At 34.2% G+C, this 19,916-nt stretch overlaps 1 long non-coding RNA gene across 1 annotated transcript in view; it reads right to left on the minus strand.

Annotated features, from left to right (window-relative positions):
* Positions 1–1,733: 1,733 nt before the first annotated feature.
* The window catches only part of LOC146995307 (uncharacterized), a 77,101-nt gene continuing 58,918 nt past the window's right edge, over positions 1,734–19,916 (minus strand). Inside the window, exon 2 of the long non-coding RNA XR_015042940.1 lies at positions 1,734–1,950. This is a non-coding gene — a long non-coding RNA (uncharacterized LOC146995307). The remainder of the gene's footprint in view (positions 1,951–19,916) is intronic.

Consider the following 19,916-nt stretch of genomic DNA (forward strand, 5'->3'; position numbering starts at 1 on the left):
GGATTTTTGTCAATAATTTTCGTTTACTTTTTAAGTGAAAATAGATGTGTACATAGATAAAGGATGTACGCAGTGCCATTTTTGTGCAATTCTGAGATTTTTTTTTTTTAAGTGAAAATAGATCGATGTGCACATGGATACCGAGTATGTGCAATTCTTAAAATCGCTTCAAGCAGTGGATGATTCTGCACTTTATCCAAAATTCTATTGCCCACTAATTCCCAAATTGTTAAATCCATAGGATATCAAAAAATGATTTAAAATCAAAAAAGGATTTAAAAATTAAACTAGTATTTCAATGGCGTCTTAAGAAATATAGAACTACATAAAATTACGCAATCTGAAATCAGCTCTTACGCTACAATTGGCGTGCTGTTTTAAATGGGCGCGTTTGCTAGATTTGACGCTTTTGCGCATACATTTCTGCTGTAATTTTTTTACGGCCCTCAAAACAGAATAGTACCGTTATTGTTTATATAATTCAGAGTATGATCAGAATCAATCATACTCTGAATCATACTCAGAATTCATCAGAAATATGATGAAACAAGGGAAATGTCTTTGATCATCCAATAATCTTTTAAATGCTGTCTTTGATATTAAAAGTGATTTCCTCATCTAATTCATGACGGAATTGTCAACATCCATTGGTTTTAGGAATTTGACCAATAATAAGACTTTTCTTATTAATGGTTTTTCTTATCTCTTTTAATGTCGAAATCGTCTAAGTGGGAAAATAACATTTCAAGCATAAATTCTTAAATTGAACATTTTATAAGCAAGGCTAAATATCATAACTTGAACCATCACGGTATGTTTTCAAATCAAAATTCCAAGAGTTGCAATGCAAAAACATATGAAATGAAAAATACTGTTTTAAAAATACTCTGAGTTTTAAATTAACTTTTGCTCTCCCTGTTAAGAAAGATTTGCATAACGCTTCGCCTCATCTACTTTGAAATGAATGTTGACTGTTTTTTTGAAGAAAGGTAAGGATTAAAGTATTATATTTTAATTAACTATTTTGTTTATACTTCTTTTCATCATCTGTCTGCAGACTGTTAATTACAAACACGTGAAATGCTGTACATGGAGGAGTTCTTGGGATTTTGTGACATGGGAATGAACAAGTCTTTAATTTTCCATCTGATTATTTTTCGAATATTAGCGAGGTAGAAAATATTTTTAATAAAGGAACATGGAAAAAACTCAAAATGGCATGATGACTTAACTATTATTGCTTCAAGATGAGGTTGGCAGGGTTTTCCCAAGATTTTTGATAGGTTTTTTGCTTTGAAAATAGAAATTAAGAATTTGATCAAAGTAGAAGGTTATATGTTTGTGTTTTTAATAGTTTAATTTTACCTTCTACTGTATTTAAAGAATTTGGCCAGGTAAAGCGTCATTTTCCTCTCAGCTTCCGCATTGTTTGCTTGGCTTGGAACTACAATTGAGTGGTAGATTTATTTTAATTTATGAACTTTTGTAGATAATTACCTTTTTTCTAATATTTTAAAATTTATTAACCCAAAGGGGGTTAGACCAGAAGGGCTATTAATTTCGTCTTGGAATTTTCTGGCGGTTCACTATAAATGGCGTTTCACTTTTCAAATTATTGCCAACAACTATTATCGCTTGGTATTATATTAAAAATATTGAATAATGAAGAATTTGCATAACTGTATGTATGTTTCTCGCATTTTGACAAAACAATGTTACCTAGTGCAGGCAAGCCTCCACATTTATTCAACATCAAGTCTGTTCACAGCGACCGCTCAATGACAGAGCGAAATTGACGGCTACAACCGGTTTCTCCTCGTTCCGCTGCTGGGCTCCGAAGGTGTAGGACGGTCTTCTGTTCGTTCTCTCCCTAGATGATGCTTGTATGCCATTTTGTTCTTTTCGTTCCTGTTTCGACTGCCATCTCCATATTGTTGTAGAGCGTTTCTCCTAGAAAATAGAAATTGGTATTGAAGATTCAACTAAAATTATCTAGATGCTGACTTCTGCAGTAAATTAATGATGTTCTAAGATTTGAAATATCCTCAAAAGGACTTCATGTGCACGTGTTACACTTTCCTGATGATACGAATATTCGCGTTGTGTTTCTTCAAAAATATATTGGCATAACCAGTCAACTCAATTTCCTCCGTTATAAAATTTGATAATTTTTATTATGACACTTTGTTTAAAGACGATGTACTGAGATTCACTTTGATTGGAATATTACGCGTTTCTTTTACGAAAGGTTAGGATTTAGAATGGTAGAACTATTTCTTTCAACCGCTATTCGATCACGGTTATTGGCTTCTGTCTGGCGATATTTACTTAATTTATGCTGGTATTAATTCAAAATTTGATGATATCAAGTTATAATAAATATTACTTAATTCACATTATTTAAAGTGTCATCCTGCGGGGGTAAGTTACTTTTATTTTATATTTCTTTCATCCTGCACGTTTATCAAGTATATCTGGCTTATTGCGCACACCACCGTATTTTTATTACACCTAGAGCCTGTTTCAGTATTATGTCTTAGCATTTCACAGTAAAACAGTATTATGTCTCGACTTTATACAGCTGTCTTAGTGTTTAGTCACAACAACCTTGACCGAACTGTCTACTAACTGAATCATGCTTAAAATCGGTTTTCAAATTTTGATATGACACTTTTAGGTATTTTCAAAAATTATGGGCTACTTCCGTTTGTTTTTGCCTACCTCTTTGAGACTAATGTCCACTTTTGCCCTTGGTTTAAATAATGAGTTTGACTTACTAAAGAACCATGATCACTTTTATAAACGACATTAAGCACACAACACAACGAATATAAACATGGGTTTATTGCATAGAACATTGTCAGTACCATATTGTGGTTAACCTATGCGGCAGTTGTTCAATTTTGCGTTCAGTTGTAAAAAGGTAACACAAGTAAATACAAGAGAAAACACGTCTTGAAAACATTAATCAGTTAGCATATTTCTGAAGACTGTCTTTTAATTCTGAAGAGCAGTTAGAAAAAAACAAGTTTTCCTCATACTTATGTTCATTTGAAAACAGCCTGGATTGTCATGAATATCCTGAAAATAGCTTTATTGCACCGCAAAATAGTTTCATAATCTTCATATTCAGTATTTCGATAGCATTTCCTTGATTCTAGTTTTTCATCTCATTTGCTACCAATAGATCAAATTCGGAGCACTAGTTTACACACTAACTCTTTTCAGAAACTCTCTTAAATAGCTTATGAAGTTTCTTTCTTTTCTGTTTTCTTTTTTCTTTTCTTTCTTTATCTCTTTCTGTTTTCTAAAGTTTTTATAAACTTTTTTTTCTGTTTAATGCAAATACACTAATTCTAGCTATATTAAAATTATTCCATTAAATACATCACTGCTTTTCCAATCGTTAAAAAAGTAGCAGGCTTTTACCTTTATTTCTTATTATCTTTTAGCGTGATATTTTCAAATCACACGTCATTCTCTACTAAGCTATTGCAAACTTTGTAAGTGAACGTTTTCAGCTTCTCTCTCTCTCTCTCTCTATATATATATATATATATGTATATATATATATATATGTTTCTGAGAAATAATATCTTACTTCTTCAATACACCAGTTGTTTGTCACTATGTTCAATTTCTACTCACCAACTCGACAGCTCTGCTTCCACTTTAGTGAGAGGGTCCAACAGCGGCTGAGCGGAAAAGACGCTGAACACTGGTAGTTCGGTCCGAGACTCAAATCCTGCAAACGGGCTGGCTGGATGGGCGTTTTCGTGGTTTTACCCCATGTGTAACGTGTATACTAACGAGTTTTCCTTAGAAAGTCCTCCACGAAGACATCCCTCCTTTAGGCAGATAGCCCTCGTGTGCTTTGCCATAACTGAACAATCCAATCCAATCCAATCTACTTTAGTGAGAATATTATTTTCGAGGCGTAATTCCTGAAACGCCAATATACGAGTTCTCATTACTTGCTACAATTCTTAATTATGATTGAAAATCTCGTTGCTGTATATTCGCAATTATTGAGTTTCTCGATGGAGGTGAATCTTGACCGTGATGCATCAATACTATCAAAGATGATTTTGTTTATGTCATTAAGACAAAGCCTTGAGAGCTATCTTCCTAAGATTTGAGATGCCTTTGTGGTTAGACGTTCAAAGGAAACTGGCTCGAATACACGTTACACCTACGGAAAACCACAAAAACGCCAAAAAAGCCAGCTCGTTTACGGGATTCGAACCTCGGACCGAACTACCAGTGTTTAGCTATTTTACCGCTCGTCCGTTGGTTGACTCTACTATTAGAGATTCGTAATACACAGTTCATTAGGTGACAAGTTTCAGGTGCATATAAAATAGCGGCAAAAATTTGTCAGGTAGTGTTTAATCATGTTTCTAACAGTATTCCCATATTCGTTTCTAGTGTAAAGTGTACAGAAGTGTTAACCAAAGTATAGATTTTCAAAACTCACAATATTTAAATTGCAGTTATTTACCTGTTTTTGTTATTAAGCCATCTTGTGAATTATTTTATTTTTTGATATGTGTAATGCATTAATTTTTTGCAACTCATTCTGCATGCTGAAGATATCTAAATCTAATGATAAATACTAATCTAATAATAAGTATCAATCATCTAAAAGACTTACGACTGTAGTCATTCTTTATGACTTAATATTTAACTCTTAATAACAAAACCTCTTTTGCAAAGCCTACAAAAGCACGAATATAAATAGAAGCAGGCGATGTTTTAGGCAACTAGGATTGAAATCAGTGATGAATGTTACCATTAGTAACTTAGGAATTCAGTTATACGACGAGTAAAGCAGCACAGCTCTAAGAATAAAACCATTTTTGAGTCCCATTTCCATTATCGCCTATTTGACGTTTTATGCAATTTTACTTATGTTGAACGTTTCGGGTCTTTAACGAGAAAACGCTCCGTGGTCATAAAAATCCTAAACTATGGATACAGCCATAAAAAAGAAATATACAGGCTTACCCCCCATATATATATATATATATATACAGTCTCTGGTTTATGTCTCAGATTATTGCACACATACACATAAAAAAACACGAAAAAAAAACATGAAAGCTGCCAAAGGGTAAAACAATTACATAAATTTAAGCTTATTTAGGAAAGTACAGAGGGTATACGCTGGTTATCATAAATTAAGGAAAAATCACAAAAATCCCGATTACTGAAAACGTTACATGTAGAATTTAATGAAACTAACCCACAATATACAACACATAGTAAGGTATCAAATAACATAAAAAGAAATTACCACACAAAGATGGTAGTATAGAAATTAGCACATGTCTAAAATGAACAAATCGAAGGACTCACTTTGCTATAGGAAAAGTACCTTCTATATGGAATACGATCGCCTCTAGAAGCAATACAGCACATACAGCGATGCGTTATGCTTTTAATTATTGTAAGTGAACGTTTTCAGCTTCTTCTTCTTCTTCTCTCTCTCTCTCTCTCTATATATATATATATATGTCTGAGAAATAAAATCTTACTTCTTCAATTCACCAGTTGTTTGTCACAATGTTCAATTTCTACTCACCAACTCGACAGCTCTGCTTCCACTTTAGTGAGAGGGTCCAACAGCGGCCGAACGGAAAAGACGCTGAACACTGGTAGTTCGGTCCGAGGCTCGAATCCTGCGAACGGGCTGGCTGGATGGGCGTTTTCGTGGTTTTACCCCATGTGTAACGTGTATACTAGCCAGTTTCCCTTAGAAAGTCCTCCACGAAGGCATCCCTCCTTTAGGCAGATAACTGAATAATCCAATCCAATCCAATCCACTTTAGTGAGAATATTATTTTCGAGGCGTAATTCCTGAAACGCCAATATACGAGTTCTCATTACTTGCTACAATTCTTAATTATGATTGAAAATCTCTTTGCTGTATATTCGCAATTATTCAGTTTCTCGACGGAGGTGAATCTTGACCGTGATGCATCAATACTATCAGAGCTGGTTTGGTTTATGTCATTCAGTTCTATCAGTTCTATGTTCTATCAGTTCTATGTCTATCAGTTCCAAAGGAAGCGAGAACCATAGCTCTTGCAAAGCAGTTTCAAGCCCGGCAAGGGTCTGAGGGGTCGGATTGAGAGCAGCTAGACGTCTCCTTAAAGCATTCCAAACGTGCTCGATAGGATTCAAATCCGGGAATCGAGCTGGCCACTCCATGCGCATAATTGTTTCCTGTTGAAGATAATCATTTACGATGCGAGCCCTGTGTGATCTTGTGTTATCGTCCTGTAAAGGAAATCGTCACCTATTGCTCCGGCATATGGGCGCACATAAACATCAAGGATATCATCTCTATAAATCTGAGCATTCACGGTTGCCCTTGGAAAGACATGGAGGTCTATGCGGCCAAACACAAACACTGTCCTTTCCGCATGCATCTCTTTTACGGACGTTTGACGGATGATAACGGGTTCCAGGTTCTCTCCATATCAATTAACGCGTACTATCGCTTTCTAGACTAAACCTGGACTCATCCGTAAAGAGTCCTCCATTGGTCAGGCGTCCAGTAGACATGTTGTCATGCCTACTGCAAACAGACCTCCTATGGCGTGACGTGAGCGGCACGCAAATGACTGGTCGCCTCGATTACAGACCACCTTCCTGAAGCCTCCTACGCACAGTTGACGTTGACACCAACCTTCCGGTTGCTGCAGCAAGGGAGGACCTAAGAAGTGTAGCGGTTCTATTCCGGCGTGCACATAATGTCAAATATCGGTCATCGACGCTCGTCGTAGCAGTTGGCCGTTCTTGGCTGAACCTCTTAGAGGCTGAATTTGTGGTTTGAAATCGCCTCCAAAGTCTATGAACCACAGAAGAATTCACATTTAGCCATCTGGCCCTTCTGTTTGACTTTATCCTGCCTCTAGTCTCCCAATGGCTCTCCATCGTAGTTCTGCAGGCAAATGATGCCTGGAGGTCATTGTTACGAATTGGCTACGTCAGATTTCTGATGTCACTGTCACAGTGAAATATGTGGGCTTAGTCTCAAACATGGACTTTTATTTTCCTCGCAGATGACGTATTCTGAGTGCAGGGCCACTAATTTGCATATCGCAGTTTTATTCAGCTGCTCTTACTTGGCAACATATTCAAATTTTACACGGTTTCGCTTACTTTTGAAGGAGTTATCGCTATTTTTGTGATTTTTTCTTATTTTATGATAACCAGTGTATTTAATACGTCGTACTCTTTCAGAACTATCTTAAAAATTCGTAAAAATATGTGAGCATGAGAATGAAAGTACGGATAACTTGCAAACCTCAGAATACAAACAAAATACATAACAAGATAAAATACGAAAAAATATGTGAGCATGAGAATAAAAGTACGGATAACTTGCAAACATCAGAATTCAAATCAAATATATAACAAGATAAAACAAAGTGTTGATTCTAAAGACAGGAAATATGTGGGATATGTTTTTCTTTATTATTCCATGGGATACATGTTACTTCCACATGTCTACTATCGTTATTTATTCCACTTTATCATGCAGAGTATTTTTACTCGTATATACATACTTAAAACAGTAGAAAGTTACAACATCAACGTAAAGTAGGAACAAATTCATTCATTCATTCATTCATTCATGTTAAAAATAATCTTCATTGACTGCAAAAGCAAGAGATTAGCTACTAGTAATACATAAGAACAGGGAGTTAAAAAGATTATACACATCGAAGATAAGCCTGAACGTCATGTTCCCTTCTTCTGTTTCTGTATATTCATAATTTATGTGGGATAAGCAAACTCTCATCTAACGTTTCATTTCTTTAAAGGAATAATTAATTTGATCAAGTTATAGATGATTTTCGTTAAATAAAATTTTAAAATGTACCGTTGGGCATAGCACAACAGCAATACAAACACTTTTAGGAAATTTCCATATTTTGAGGAAATGTAAAAAGTATAAGATTTATTTCTAATATTTCTTGAACATATTTTATCATAAATTGCTATAATTATAGGGTATGTTCTCCTTCATTTCCACATGTCTTCGTGGAGTAGTCGGAAGCATACTCGATGCGTGTCCAAGTTCACGGAACGCAACAATGCAATTCTGTATTTCGTATACATATGTCCAATCGTTAAAATTGAGCTGCGTGTATATATATATATATATATATATATATATATATATATATATACGCACCCTCTTATGCGGATCGGTGATCTCTGTTTTTATTCTTATACGTTGCTCAAGTCTAGATTTTTTCCTTTAAAAGTTACTGAATTATGTTTTTCTTATGTTACGGCTAAGGTTTTTATGACTTAAGTTAATTAGTTAGTTAGCTCTGCATGCAATATTGGTAGAATTATCAAGTGGGCAAGTGGCGCCCGAACGAAAAAGTTTGTGCATGATAATTCGTCACCACCAAGATTTGGCGATTGGGTCTACTAATTTCCAGTCGCCTTTCAAATGAGGTAATATATAGGGTATTTTCTCCCTCCTTTACGCATGCCTTCGGGCTTGAATTGGAAGCGTACTCAACGCATATTCGAGAGGTCCAGGGTTCGAGGTCTCGACAAGGGCATTGCACATTTTTCATATCTACTGCGTCAAAAAAGAAAAGCCTAATGACTCTACACAGTTTACACCAAGCCATTCTTATCAATTAAATTTGTAATTTATATGGTGTCAGTTCATAATTTCCGGTAGCATTTTACTTGGAGATGGTACAATTTTAGGGTTCAGCAATAATGCAGCTGTCGAAGATTAAATTAAGTTATGATTAAAAAAAATGAAATCTAGAAATGGAACTCACTTCCTTTAATGAAGCTGCATACCATGGCTGAAGCTTTTCCCAATTTAATACAAAATTCTTGGAACAAAATACATGTTCCGTCAAATATCTGCAGCGTTTGTCTTTTCTGCCTCTGGCATCCAATCATTTTGAGAGCAACGAGAGATATAATGGAGAAATCAACTAATTGCATTATCTTGAGACGACGTTAATTTAAACGATCTGCGAAAGGTCCTTTTCATTAGAATTTGTCCGAAGTTCCACTGCTCCGGTTTTCCTTGGCTAAAATTTCTTCTCTCTCTCCGCTTGTAATTAGTTTCATCCTCGCTGTTCCACGATGTCTTCGAATACGTACGTTTAAATTAAAATTCGAGTCGTGATTTTTAATTGATTTTATATTTGAGAATGCCCTTCAGTAAAGAGCTCTCTGGGATAATTGGTTTTGAATGCCTTGAATAAAAGGATGCATTAACATTGATTTTATGCGCGTTTAAGCTGGTAACCAAAATGCCGATTTTTGTAAATGTGCAGAAGGTACAAAATATTACTATTAATCGAAGTTGAAGAAATGTTTCTTTCTGCATTATTAATAGTAAGTAGTTTTTGATTAACAAAACATTATTTAGTGATAACATTGCTTTTAATTATAATCGCTGATTCACGACCTTATTGAATTATCGCTCGAGTGTGTTAACATTCCCTCTAAGAGGGAAAGAATTTTGATTTTATTTTATAATAAGACACTGAATTTGCAAAATTCATTTTCCATAAAATATAATTAAATTATTCAAGTAAATTTATTTACTTTATTTACACTATTGAAGTTAATTCTATGGCAAATTTCATAGTAATTAACTTAGCTATAACAATGCAATTCAGTTGTGAATCGAACTTAGGACCGCTTGGGTTTCATAAGTACTCTTAAGCTGTGCACAAAGACATCTGTCTCAATATCCACTTTAAAATTTGCAGTCATAATGGATACCACTTTTGCTTTTTTGTAGGAAGTAAAGGAAGTATTGCAATTACCAAAAATTTCGGGGATCAAGTTTCAAAGAAAATACATATTTCGACCTCTCTCGAATCCATTTGAAAGATTTTTTTTTGTGTAACTCTAAATACTGACAAAGTAAAGAACTTTTTCTTCCAAACAAACCATAAACTGTATTTGAAAGAAATTAGAATGGATATTTTTCTTGACGACTGTACGAACGTGCGTACGTATGTATCTTCGCTAACTCAAAAACGATTAGCCGTATAAAGCCGTATAACGTTGAAATTATGTATATGGGAATGATATAAAATGCAGTAGTGCACCTCCATTTTTTATTGCAATCGACCTCACTAAACGTGTATATATATATATATATATATATATACAAACGTATATATATATGTAGAATCGGTACTTACTGTCTAGGAATATGATGTTTGTAAACTTACTTCCGATGTGGCTGGCTTTGGAAGTAAAAAACCATAATTAACAACTTTTTCAAATTCTTCTTCAGAACCATTTCCATTGCAATAAGCATTTTTTTGCTCTTCAGAATCTTTCTCAGATTTCTTGTTTTCTGCGATAACACAAATATTTGATCTAAATGAAGAACCATCAATTTGGAATTCACCTTCAAATCTCTCTATAGGTTTGTTGCCAAATTCCGTTAACTGTAGCTCTGCCGACTTAAGTTCAGGAGAACCTATCTTCTTATGTACATCTTCTCGGATTAGCGTTGCTTGACTACCAGTATCTATTAAAGCATCAATTTGCAAATTACACAAATTAACAGTTTTATGCATTTCTTTCTGACAAGTCTGAGTTATTGGAGTAACAGCTTTGGCATCTTGCATATTTTTAGATGATGTTTTCGAACAATCTACGGCTTTGTGTCCAAACAAATCGCATTTAAAACACTTAAATCCTTTACTCTTATTGTTACAAAAATTAGACTTATGACCTAAACTTCCGCAATTATAACACCTTGGCTCTTTAATCTTACTATGTACAGCGCGTGTTTTATTTTGTGTGTTAGTACTTGAATAACCCTTATTCTTCGTATCTGGAACGCGAATTTTCTCATAAATTTTTAATTTCTCTTTGAATTCAGAAATAGTTTTACAACCGTACAAAACAATTTTGTTACTACTCTGATCTGGTATCCCATTGATTACATAATCAAGAATTGATGAATCATCAACAGAACCGCGACTGGCTATTTCACGCATGGCAATTAAATATTCGGAAAGTGATTCACCAGGTTTTAAGTGTTGTTTCTGTAATAAATTATGAAGTTGTGCACTGTTTATTTTAGAACCAAATTCAGATAAAAGATTTTCTTTTAATTTTTCCCATGATATTATACCTTTCAAAGACCTAATAAACACTTTAGCAGAACCAGTAAGCAATTTTTTAGCAAACACAACTTTCTGTAATTCCTATAACTTAAATAATTTAAAAGATTCTTCTAAATCACCAATGAAGGATTCAACTGGATATGTATGAGTGCCATTAAATTCAGAAACAGTTTCTAAAATATCACGAAAATGTAAGGAAATATTGCTAGGCATTATAATGTTTTCATTCATTGAGTTATTTATGGGAGGTGATTCTGACAGAACAGAATTAATATCATCATTTTTATCAGAATCATAAACACCTTCGTTTTCAGATAACTCATCATCGTCATCACTTTCGGATTTTAAAAGCTTAAAATCACAAAGACTATTCAATATTAAATCACAGTTTTCATCAGGATTTGAATCATAATTAAGGTGTAACAAATTACACACAGAAATAAAATCGTTTGCAGTAAAAGTTTTAAGTAATTTTTGTTTTGTTTCTTCAATATTAAAATCAGATGGAAAACCGCAAAAGTTACGAAATCTAGCTCTATTTTTTCGATCAGCCAAAGTTCCAAACACAATTTGATGTAAAAGTTTAATTGACTTAGTAGGCCCAGTCTTTAAAGAATTTGAAATTCTAGGAATAGAATTCAAGGTAGTCATCTTAATTCACAGTATCATAGAACACTATTCTTAGAAGTAACAATGTGGAAATAATCGAAACAAAACTTACTTATTTTGTAATATTCATAATGCTTCTTCCTAGACTCATACCGGCCTGAGCACCCAAATCTGTAGAATCGGTACTTACTGTCTAGGAATATGATGTTTGTAAACTTACTTCCGATGTGGTTGTCTAGGGGCTAATAAACTAGTCCGATTTATGTAAAACTTTAATATTTAATGAAATATGAATAGTCGCTACAAACTACAAAGTAATTACATACGTAGAAGAAATAGATGGGATTATTTACAGATGAAGAGAAGAAATCGCCTTTACATTCAAACATCTTTTAATCGCGTCATCGTCTTAATGGCGGAATCGTCTGCCTTCTATCATCGGAAAAGTAAAAGATTTATTTTCACAGCTTGTCGCGTCATCTGATTATAATGAACGATGCCATCGCACACACACACATATATATATATATATGATGTACCAGGTTTTGTCCGGAATAAATAGATTAGTGAAGAATCATAGATGTAGTCGTAGCTTAAATCATCAGACGATAAGATTTAAAAACATGATCCATTTATTATATTTCAGGAGAAAATAGCAATCACAATTAAGATCTCCGGAGTAAATAAAAAAGAATTACTAATAACTTTTTGTATGAAGTTTACTGCATCGTGACATTTAAGAAAACCCCCCGATATTCCTTTGCGAGTCTTTTTATAGCTTCTGGAAAGGCGGAGCTTCCAAGAAATGACGTCAGCCTCGTCAGCCATTCCAGTTCGTTTTAAATATTTCCAGAACATTCTATAACTGTACGTGTACAAAAGGCGGGAAAAACAACTTGACTACAGGGCGGTGGATTTAATTCCACGTACATTCAAATAAGAGACCGTCACCATTAAAAATGAAAAGAACATACAGTTAGAATTTTAAGTGTATTCTTGAGTATGGAATTTTATTATTACATATATATATATACTCAGATCAGCTCGGTGACATCTGTGTTTTTACTCGGATATGTTGGAAAACTGCGCATGTTTTGCTTTAAAAGAGACTGAATTATATTTTTCTTATGCCTTTAGTTAATTAGTAAGTTCTGCATGCGATAGAGGTAGAACTATCAACAATTTAAAAGTGGCTTTAGGCCTTAACGTGGGTGTTATTTGTTTACATTTGAAACTGTGAGCAGAATAGTGAATTAAGTCAGTTGGTACACCAACTTCGGTGTCCTTTTGCCCAATAGTACGAAAAGATAGTTCCGTCTGAGTTTTGTGCACCGAAAATTTTATCTTCCCGCTCTTACATATTGTTGACCGGACGTATTGTGTGTTTTTGCATAAAAACTTTAAATTTAATTGTAAAAATTGTTTTTCAACTGTTTTTAGCTCATTTGTTGTTCTAAGTTGTTCTGTATTTGATAATTTTATTGTGAGGATGCTGAGTTTTGTGTATTTTTGCTTTGCCGCGAAGTGAGAACTGAATCTGTATGTCTGTAATAATATGTATCCGTAATTGAAAATTATATCTGTAATTAAATTCGAGGAAATAAATTTAAATGCAGTGCAGCAAATAATGTCTATAATTCACTAAGCTGTAAAAGAAAGTTATACAGTATCCACGTCAGATCTTTTTATGTAAATTTTAATTTAAATATTTCAGACATATTATTTGTTTCGTAATGCATATTAATGGAATATTTTACTGAAATTGATTTATGGGATTTAGAATGCAGAATTATAATTAATTTTAACCTAAAGATATCTGAACAGAAAGAAATATCATTAAATTTATGAAATGTTTTCTAAGCTAATATATTAAGAAATATAGACAATTAGGAGAGCTGAGTTAGTTAAGGAAAAAACAATGAATCAGAAAATATCCCCTGCCGTCCCTTGAGATGTAACAATGGCAGATGAACATTGCAGTTGCAATATTTTGGTTAAAAATATTTATTCTGCTCTTGCTCAATAATTTTTACGTTCCATCTGGAGTTGACAAGTTCTCTATTTCTGTTATTTTTTCGAAGTTGAAATTGGCTACATGCTGAGTTTAATTTATGTCCTTCATTTTTGTCTTTTGAAAATCTTGTGCAATTCCCTATGTTCGTTTTTGAAGTTATTTGATGTTGCAAAAGTTACTAAATGTAAAGTATATGTACCACATTGCATTGTTCTTGTTTAAAACAATATCTGATTTTAGTCTTAAGGAAAGTAGCAATAAAGATAATGCTAAAATTTCGTAGACGGAAAAATAAATTACAAACTATAATCGCATAAGAACATATTATTTATTTTTGTTGATATATGAAACCCATTCGCTTAAGAAAATTAAATATTTTTTTATTAATCCAATGGGGCAATTTGCCCAGAAGCTCCATTAGTTTCGTTTTGGCAATTTGCTCAGAAGTTCCATTAATTTCGTTTTGGCAATTTGCTCAGAAAATCCATTCATTTCGTTTTGGCACTTTGCGTCGTCCACTATAAACAACGTTTCACTTTTCAAATTGTTGCCACCAAATATTAAATCTCTGCATTATATTTAAAGAAATGAAATAGTGAAGAATCTGCGAGACGGTACGTATGTTTCTCTCACTGTAAAAAAACAACGGTACCTGGAGCCAGCAAATTTTGAATAACATAGTCCTCCATTCGAATATGCAAACCCAAATTTGGACTTCGTTTCATTATCTATTTAATATATTTTAAAAATTTAGCGAATTTTTTATTAACAAAGGCTACGATTTTTAAGCGAGCAACGGCAACACTGTACGAAAAAAAAAAAATTACATCCAGCGCGCGAGACTATGTACCGGAAACTGAGCGCCATATTCTAAAGACCTTATTTTATTTTAATCAATTATTTCTAGTTCGAATTCCCTTTCCGTCCTGATTTCAGTTTCTTGCGGAACGTAAATTCTAATGACGCGATATGAAAAATCTAAATGTGTTTCAGAAGCGGTATTTAAGCTGCGGTTTCAAGAGCTCGTGAGGAGTAGTAGCGGAATTAGTCCCAAGATTATGCTGGGTATTTGAAATAGCTCTTTAGTTGCTGTTAGACACTCATTAGATTGTATAGATATTCTATACTCGGCTTTGCTGTGCGCAGCCGATTTAGAGGTTTAGATAACTAAAAAGCCAGTCGTTTAGCATCATACTTTATTGTGAGTTTACATTTTTATTATCTGTTCAATTTAGTTTAGCCACAAAGTGGTGGTGAATTGTGAGCACCAAGTGTGTGCATCCTGTTACGTTAGTTCAAATAAAAAGATTACTGAAACCTCCTTCTGTAGTATCTGTTCTTCAAAGACATAGCGAGAATGCATTACTTCAATATTCGACTCTACATGCCTATAATTCCTATCACCTACAAGACTGCGATATTTCTACATTTATTTCTATACTTCTTCACTTAACCAAATTTCTGCCATCTATTCGTTCGACTATGCTAGCACAAGAAAAGATATACCCAAAACTTTTCCTATCTGTTACACACAGGGCAGGGCATCGCCTTGGTACCTGACTTTAGCGACTGCATCACATTATAAGCTACGCAGTCTTCCATGTAGGGTCTACTGTGAATGCCCTCAAAAAGGCATAGACTCTGCAATATAAAATCTGAAAGCTTTCAGATTTTTTCTGTTGAATTCATATGGTACTTTGGTATCATTCATTACACTAATTCTGAATTTTGATTAGTTTGGTTTAGTTTATTATGGTAAAACACACTAGGGTTATCTGAATAAGGGAAAGGAGGCCTTCGTGAGGACGTTCCAAGGGAAACTGGTTCGTATACACTTTACATACGGGGAATATCACTAAAACGCCCATGCAGCCAGCACTTTCGAATGGAATTGAACCCAGATCGAAACTACCAGTGTTCAGCGATTTTGCCGTTCGGGCGCTGGTGAGCCGCCTGTGTGTTGAAAGTATGATGCTAAATAATTTTAAAGCAATGAGTGAAATCTCTGTAATTATCTAGGGATATTGCAGGGTGCGATGTCTCGCAAAGATTTTCTTTTAGAATAATCTTAAGCTGTCACATATCTTGACGTTAGATCATTTTTGGACCTAAATATTTCCAAACTGTCATTTCTTAACCTACCTATGAAAACGAAATGTTTATCATAAATTCAATCGATTCAGTCAAAAAAAGTGAAAAAAAAAAGTTTCTTCTTAAGAAGGTGATTTATCACAGAAGAACACTTCCGTCATTTTATTCATAAACCCGTCATTTTATTCATAAACACGCACTGGAAACTGAACTTGAAACTTTGTGTACAGTCCACAAAATCAAAGAAACTTTAGTTCTTACTAAGAATTATTAGGATGACTTTTTACTCCCGCTAGGTTACTTTTCTTAAGAGTTTCAGTTTATTAATTTTTTTTTTTTAATTGAGCTTACTCTTGCTTTCTTTTTTCGTGTCTTACATTTTAAAAATAAACAATAAAAGTTCCAATATGTTTTGTTGATGAATTAGAAGTGATAGAGATAATCAGTGAGAGTCAGTGATTAACAATATTGCTTTTGTTTGGCACACTGGATTCTTATGAATGTCATTTACATATTATTATTACTACCTACTTGTTCGGTCTTAAGGGCTAAGGGCACTACATGGAAAGGAGGCACGCCTTCGTGAAGGACTTTCTAAGAGAAATTGGTTCATATTAATTCGTTACACATGGGAAAAACCGCGAAAACTTCCATGCAGCCAGCACGTTGGCGGGCTTCGAACCTCGGACCGAAATACTAGTGTTCAGGAACTTTTCCGCTCGGCCGCTGGTGGGCCTGCCCTTTACATTGATGCTGAAAATTAAACAGCTGGAACAAGAGAACATTCGAGAAAACAAAGAATCACCATATTATGAATTACAACAGCGATCTACTGAAAAGGCCGAAAAAATAATTGGCGACTTATTTGTAAATTGAAACAAGATATTCCTGAAAGTAGTGTCCAGCCAACTACAGGTTTCAACTTCCGTCATATATGTTACCACAGTGTAAACGAATGCAGCAAGGAAAACAAAGAAAACTAAAACAAATGAACTGGAGAGTCCGCTGTACCTGTAGAAATAGGCACGTCAAGCGCAAATGCTTTTAACTTAACATATAAACAATACTGACTTCTAAGAAGATATTTGGTAATGTATATATTCTTAGCTAGTTAATTATTTGTGCGAGCTGTGAAACAATTTGCGACATAGTTAAATTTTCTCTGATGCAGTTTTAATAGCAAATAATCATTTGAAGTTATATCACGCACGATTATTATCTATTACTGTAAAAAGGGGATCTGGTGTGGACACCACATGGCCTAATAATGTACGGCCTATTAAATTATAGACATGTTTTACTGCACTTCATTTAGACATATATTCTCGAATTTCATTAGAGATATTTTTCAATGAATTCAGTTCTCACTTCGCAGCATGACAAAAATGCATAAAATCTCAAAGCAACTTGATTAAAAATTGTCAAATGCAAAAAAACTTTCGAGAGCGGTCGAAATAAATATTTTCGTTGAAATATGATAACCACAATTTTTTGCAATTACATTACTTCCTATATAAGGTATTTCTCCCGCCTTCTTAGCGTGCCTTCGTGGCGTAGTGGTCTATACGCTAGACGCGAATTCAAGAGGTCCGTGGTTCGAGGCCCGGCTAGGGCATTGCTCATTTTTTATCTCTTCTGCTTTAAAAAAACTAATGTCTCTACAGTGGCGCCCGAACTAAAAAAGGTGGTGGATGACGATTCTCCACTGTCAGGATTTGCCGATTGGGTACCCTAATCCCCAATCTCTCTTTAAAAGGGGACGTATATTAGGTATTTCTTCCGCTTTCTAAGCGTGCCTTCGTGGTGTAGTGGTCCGCACGCTCGGCGCTTATTCGAGAGGTCGGTGGTTCGATTCTCGGCGAGGGCATTGCTCATTTTTCATGTCTCCTGCTTCGAAATAACATAATGTCTCTACACTTTTACTACGAACAACAAAGTAAGAAATGGATGAAAAAGCAGTGGAAGTCTATTAACAATTTATATTTAATAAGTTTAACTAGTTTTTAATTGATATTTCACATTTAACTATTACATTTAGGACTAAAATTCAATGTTATATTAACTTCATTCTAAGTGGGTTTCTTCAACAAATTCGGTCTCCAGGCAATGTTTGTGATTTTTAGACATGATGTGACTAAAGGCATTCTTTAATATTATATTAAAAGTTTAAAATATTATTTTAAGTGTTTCGTTAGTGCCACTTTTAAATACGCAACGTATTTCAGAGTAAGATGATTTATATTCTCTAACTGAGTCCTGGGGAAAATGAGGCATTCTACCTGTAACTTCTCAATAAAGAAAATTAAATTTTTACGGATTCGAATGTCTAAAAGTAGATGCAAGACATTTATTAAGAAAACATATACCATTCAAAAACATCGAAGTCCATATGATTCTAAAGTCGAAAAGAAACTCTAAAAGAAGTAAAAATTCGCGAGAGATGAAAAGAAATACGTTCAGAACGTAATGAGTTTCTGATCTTAATAGATTTTTTACCTCGCTTGGATTATCATGCGACTTTCTTGCGAACTTCTCCCGTGCAGCTATATCTTTTAAAATAATAAAAAATTCTTTTGACAGAAAATCATTTTATTTTAAGAAACTTGCATCCCGGCGACTTATAGAAACTCTCCATAATATAATACGAATGAAAACCGATAACGCCCGAGATCTCGCAAGCGAAACGAGAAAATACGAGAGTTGGAGAAATCGTCGGAAAGATAAGGACCGTCGAGATAAAAACTGGATGGAAAATTCTATTCCGTCCTTTTACTCTATTTTCTTTTGGCTGATCGTCATATGGTGGATGGAGCTACATAGAAGGAATATGTGGAAGATATTTTTTTTCCGCTTCAAAGGTTAAGTTTATTCAAGACCACCATAAGTGAATTGATTTTACAGTAACTAGCGCTTTCACCTGAAAAGCAAGTAGGCGTGTAGGTCTCATTTTAAAGCATGGCTTCCTCAGTATACTGTTGCAAATACTTTACCAGATAAAATATTCCAAGAAAAAAATCTGGAAGGTACTTGCAACATTTTCCAGCCAAAAAAAAAAGTGAATTTTAACGGGATTAAATGTTAACGTAATGCATAACGAGCGCTAAATTCATGCCAATCTGAAAAGAGAAACGTATCAAACACTTTGCATTGTTACTGAGAAATTTACAATGTCCATTATCATTGAGAAACTCCCGATAAAAATGGTTGTGGTACTTACACGAGATTATGTAAACAACAAGAAAAATTTTTGTAATAATAAAAATTCCGTTAATATACCCTTAAGTATCTAAAAGTGTGAATTAAAAACTGTATGTATTATCAAGTACTCAGCATTTCGTGATAATCAGATGTGAAATAAATCTTTTATGCTTACTTTATAAGGTACTTCTCCACCCTCCTTGGCGTGCTTTCGTGGTATAGTGGTTCTGCACGCTGGGCCGGTATTCCAGAGGTCCGTGGTTCGATTCCCATCGAAGGCGTTTACTAATTTTTCATCCTGCCTGTTTCCAAAAATACCTAATGTCTCTACACGGTCCCAGATCAGTTACTTTAGAAAATTTTGCCTAATTCCACTTTATGTTCATTATATTACCCTAGAGTATCATACTACTTCAAACTGCATCCTCGGGGTTCCGCGAGTCAAAACAAAAGTTCGAAAAGAAACTTTTGAATCACTCATACTAGTTGTCTAGTATTTATCAATTAAAATATATAATACATTTAGTTACAGATTACTTTTAAAACTTAGCATGTCATCATGAGATATCATAGAGAAACACTTGCAATACTTTGAGAAATTGAACAGTTTTGCTGATGGAAAATTAATTGAATTTATTCAAGAGTTATAGAATAGAGCACCTTTTCTAATTGAAGACAAATATTAAAGAATATTTCCCGGGGAAAAAAAAACAAGTATGGTTGGATAAAAAATCCACTCGAATACTACGAATAATCAGAAGGCTTGCCAATGAAGGAAAAAGAATGACCTTATATACGTATCAACAGATTAGAAGTTCAGATATAAATTTAAGAGCAGCTCCTAAAATTGT

This window comes from Stegodyphus dumicola, chromosome 9 (genome assembly GCF_044657685.1).
Source record: "Stegodyphus dumicola isolate Sdum_Otavi_A_Nest chromosome 9, ASM4465768v1".
NCBI lineage: Eukaryota > Metazoa > Arthropoda > Arachnida > Araneae > Eresidae > Stegodyphus > Stegodyphus dumicola.